Source organism: Salmo trutta, chromosome 30 (assembly GCF_901001165.1).
Source record: "Salmo trutta chromosome 30, fSalTru1.1, whole genome shotgun sequence".
Classification (NCBI taxonomy): Eukaryota; Metazoa; Chordata; class Actinopteri; order Salmoniformes; family Salmonidae; genus Salmo; species Salmo trutta.
The window spans coordinates 45,755,486-45,761,068 of NC_042986.1; positions in this window are offsets into that span (position 1 = coordinate 45,755,486).

Sequence of the window (5,583 nt, forward strand, 5' to 3'; positions counted from 1 at the left end):
CATTGAATTACATTGGGTTACCAGGTGACCTTGGTGGGGGTGTGGGGCCCCCCTATGGGGTCTCCCTAACCCTTGTATGGACACCCAGTCCAGTCCAGCCATGGTGGCTCCAGGAGCCACCCCCACATCATCAACTGGTAACCCGTTCAATCACCAGGTCCACAGCCAAACAATGATTTCTGAGAAGTTGAACATAGCCTGATTTATGAGAAGTTTGGACTGTCGTTTTTTGAAGATTTTTTAAAACCTCCTTAACCTCTATGGGACCGGTGGGACGAATTCGTCCCACCTACGTAACAGCCAGTGTAATCCTGTGGCGCGATTTTCAAAACGTTTGAAATGCTATTACTTCAATTTCTCAAACATATGACTATTTTACAGCTATTTAAAGACAAGACTCTCGTTAATCTAACCACACTGTCCGATTTCAAAAAGGCTTTACAACGAAAGCAAAACATTAGATTATGTCAGCAGAGTACCCAGCCAGAAATAATCAGACACCCATTTTTCAAGCTAGCATATAATGTCACAAAAACCCAGAAGACAGCTAAATGCAGCACTAACCTTTGATGATCTTCATCAGATGACACACCTAGGACATTATGTTATACAATACATGCATGTCTGTTCAATCAAGTTCATATTTATATCAAAAACCAGCTTTTTACATTAGCATGTGTCGTGTCTTTGGCTATGCCGGATTAAGTGATATGACATGCTAATTTATAAAATTATTTCTCTGTAATTAATATTACCTGATTAAGCTAATCATGTAAATGTAATTAACTAGAAAGTCGGGGCACCACAGAAGAACGTTTATAGAGCTGTTATCTTCTGAATAAACTCTTAAAATACTTAGTAATATTTTACATCGATAGCAGTCAATATTAACCCTTATCTTATTTTCAGTCTCATCATGAAAGTTGTAAATTCTTGGTTATCTTCACGAACCCTGGCTAACAAGTTGAATCAGCAATACAAAATTGGGTTTAATTATTTATTTACTAAATACCTAACTAATCACACAGAATTACAAATACACAGAATACATATGATGTCATACAGAAAACGTCCTGGTGGACTGAGCCTGTATCATGGCTGGTTACACAAAGGAAGGGGGTTGGGCTTGAATGAAAGAGCGGGAAGATTGAGGAACACAGAAACAGCAGCTAGGCTATCGTAAATACATTATCTTATGCATTCTAAATTACCGCCCATTTGGAAAAGGAAAATGCAATAACTATTTACTCTGAGCTGCGCTTCGGTAGATTGGTCGTAGATGCTGGCCGGGTTGGCCAACAGATCTTCCTGTAGTGGTAATGGATAAATGTCAATGGTGGTGGTATCTTCGTCTGGTTGTTAGACTGGATCCGTCGTCCGTCCTTTCCTAGCCCACGTTAGCAGCGCTAACTCAACGGCTAGGAAGTATCACTTCTGTAGTGAATAAGCTCAAAGTTCATACCATTCATACCATAGCTCACGCCGAGGTTGGCTTAGTTCTGTCCTTGATATGGTTTAGTTAACATGTGTGTCCTTCTGACGCAGGCTGCAGACCTCCCGCACTGGAACACGTGAATGTCTTTTCGTCAAAGACTTATATAGTGGAGAGGGGGGCAGGAGGCGCCCCATCGTTTATAACCCCATGTCTCTACAAAGGGTTGGGCCACTGATCGACAGGGCACTTTCCTTATGAAAACCCAATTCTCTCATTTGGAAGCTAAAATTACATTTAATCTCCTAACAAACAATTTCAATATCAAACATTTCAATTACATACCAATTCCATGTGACTCTGATAACTAGAGGGTGTATACTTTCTCAGGTTAAGTTTATGTCGTCCTGTCATCAATCATAATGTCTCAGATAACAATGAACTGACATACATACTCATTACGTTATCAAGCATATTTCCAACTGGTTTTATTATCAAAAGATGGTTCCTTTCCCCATGTTTGATGTTCCCAGACTCTCTATATTTAACACAGGCTATTCAAGTCCTTCAGTAGGGTCAGAGAGAGAGGGGAAGGGAGAAGGTATTTATGGGGGGGTCATAAACCTTACCCACAGGCCAACGTCATGACACATGTGACGTTCAGAAAAAGCATACCCCCCGCAAACTTCCGGGGAATTTACTAACAATTTACTAAATTACTCACGATAAACGTTCACAAAAAGCATAACAATTATTTTAAGAATTATAGATACATTACTCCTCTATGCACTCGATATGTCCGATTTTAAAATAGCTTTTCGGATGAAGCACATTTTGCAATATTCTGAGTAGATAGCCCGGCATCACGGGCTAGCTATTTAGACACCCACCCAGTTTAGCCTTCACCAAAATCACATTTCCTATAAGAAAAATGGTCTTACCTTTCCTGTTCTTCGTCAGAATGCACTCCCAGGACTTCTACTTCAATAACAAATGTAGGTTTGGTCCCAAATAATCCATAGTTATGTTCCATCAGCGACGTTTTGTTCGTGCGTTCTAGACACTATCAGAATGGTAAATCACGGTCAAACGCATGGCGCATAATGTGACAAAAAAATTCTAAATATTCCATTACCGTACTTCGAAGCATGTCAACTGCTGTTTAAAATCAATTTTTATGCCATTATTCTCGTAAAAAAGCGATAATATTCCGACCGGGAATCTGCAATTAGCTAAACAGCCGAAGGAAAATACTGCACGGGGTCGAATCGGGCACGCGCCTAATTCCATTGTCCTCTGATGGGCCACTTGGAAAAGGCGATAATGTGTTTCAGCCTGGGGCTGCCTCGTCATCGTTCAGGTTTTTCCCGGGCTCTGAGAGCCTATTGGAGCCGTAGGAATTGTCACGTTACAGCTAAGATCCTGACTCTTCAATAAACAGAAGCAAGAACAACAACACCTTGTCAGACAGGCAACTTCCTGCATGAAACCTTCTCAGGTTTTTGCCTGCCATAGGAGTTCTGTTATACTCACAGACACCATTCAAACAGTTTTAGAAACTTTAGGGTGTTGTCTATCCATATATAATAAGTATATGAATATTCTAGTTACTGGGTAGGATTAGTAACCAGATTAAATCGGGTACGTTTTTTATCCAGACATGCTTCGAAGTACGGTAATGAAATATTTAGAAATCTTTTGTCACGAAATGTGCCGTGCGCGTGACCGTTATTTACCATTGGGATAGTGTCTTGAACGCACAAACAAAACGTCGCTGTTGGAACATAACTATGGATTATTTTGGACCAAACCTACATTTGTTATTGAAGTAGAAGTCCTGGGAGTGCATTCTGACGAAGAACAGGGAAGGTAATCAAACTTTTCTAATAGTAAATCTGACTTTGGTGAGTGCTAAACTTGCTGGGTGTCTAAATAGCTAGCCCTGTGATGCCTGGGCTATCTACTTAGAATATTGCAAAATGTGCTTTCACCGAAAAGCTATTTTAAAATCGGACATATCGAGTGCATAGAGGAGTTCTGTATCTATAATTCTTAAAATAATTGTTATCCTTTTTGTGAACGTTTATCGTGAGTAATTTAGTAAATTGTTAGTAAATTCATCGGAAGTTTGCGGGGGGTATGCTATTTCTGAACGTCACATGCTAATGTAAAAAGCTGGGTTTTGATATAAATATGAACTTGATGAACAAAACATGCATGTATTGTATAACATAATGTCCTAGGTGTGTCATCTGATGAAGATCATCAAAGGTTAGTGCTGCATTTAGCTGTCTTCTGGGTTTTTGTGACATTATATGCTAGCTTGAAAAATGGGTGTCTGATTATTTCTGGCTGGGTACTCTGCTGACATAATCTAATGTTTTGCTTTCGTTGTAAAGCCTTTTTGAAATCGGACAGTGTGGTTAGATTAACGAGAGTCTTGTCTTTAAATAGCTGTAAAATAGTCATATGTTTGAGAAATTGAAGTAATAACATTTCTAAGGTATTTGAAAATCGCGCCACAGGATTCAACTGGCTGTTACGTAGGTGGGACGATTTGGTGCCACCTGCCCTAGAGAGGTTAAAGGTTAAAGTTTATTTTGGTGTACCGGATTTTGTCCCGACAGCGGAGTACTTTGAAATGGTGTGAGTGACAGCGTAAAGATCGGTAATTCTACCTGTCCTGCGTTTACACACTCATGCCTGGGTTGACCAGACATGTACCGGCGCGATTTCAGAAACCTGGTTTTTGACAACAAGAGAACCATGTCCTAGAAAGACGGGGCGGTAGCAAACTACTCAGCCCGTATAGGAAATGAGAAACTTTTGAGGGTTGTGTGCCCCTCAGAACCATGGTACTTTGGACAATATCCCTTCGGCGCCCGATTTGTCCTAACTTTTGATCCGAGTTTCCCAGCTTGGTGGTGGGAGGATATTGAGCTCGGTCCCGGGCAGGTGCTCTATCCCAGCTATCACCTTGTGGGCTTGGGTCCTCCATGACCATGGTTCTAGTCCTATGAAGGTGCCCGTCCCTTCGGCGACCGATTGATGGTTGTTTAGCCCCGGTGAGGGCTGGCTCTCCAGTCCAGTCCCCGGCTTGGTACACGTTGCATCTCCATGGTTCCCCTCTGTTGTCCAGCTGGTTGAATATCTTCTGACCGATTTGCATTTGTTTTCCACCTGGGAGGGCCCCTGTCGGCCGGCCTTTTGCCGGTGTTCAGACGGATGGTTCCTCCTGCCCCATGTGGAAGTGCCTCTATCGGGGAAGCCCCTGTCGGAGATGGTTATCCCCGTTTTAATGACAAGCTCCAGCCGCGCCCCGTCCGTGCGAGACCCAGCCGACCCGTCTGACTCAGTGGCCCTACATTGGTGTTCCGGTGCGGGGAGTGAAGTACCCAGGCAGCGATGCCTGTGGGGATGTTCACCCATGCCGTACCGGTGCCAGAGACACGTGTATTTCTCAAACCCTGTCTTGGATAAGTTGATGGCGTTCCAAATAAACCCTCCAGCTAGACAAGAGACATTTTACATTTACATTTAAGTCATTTAGCAGACGCTCTTATCCAGAGCGATTTACAGTAGTGAGTGCATACATTTTTCATACGGGTCCCCCATGGGAATCGAACCCACAACCCTGGCATTGCAAGTGCCATGCTCTACCAAGCGAGCCACACGCGCCCCGGCACCTGTGGCTCCGGCCATGGGCAGTTCAGGGCCTCCCACTGGGCGCGCGGTGGATTGCACCAGGGCCTCCTCCCCTGACGGGATAGGACTGGTCCTTGGTCGTTCTTTGCTTAGTGTGCCCAGGTACAACCTCTATGTTGTGAGTGGCTTCCTGGTTGATCCTGCCAGTAGCATATGCTTGTCTCAGAGATTAAGCCATGCAAGTCTAAGTACACACGGCCGGGGTACAGTGAAACTGCGAATGGCTCATTAAATCAGTTATGGTTCCTTTGATCGCTCCAACGTTACTTGGATAACTGTGGCAATTCTAGAGCTAATACATGCAGACGAGCGCTGACCTCCGGGGATGCGTGCATTTATCAGACCCAAAACCCATGAGGGCCAATCTCGGTTTCCCCGGCCACTTTGGTGACTCTAGATACCGTCGAGCCAATCGCGCACCCTTTGTGGCAGTGACGTCTCATTCG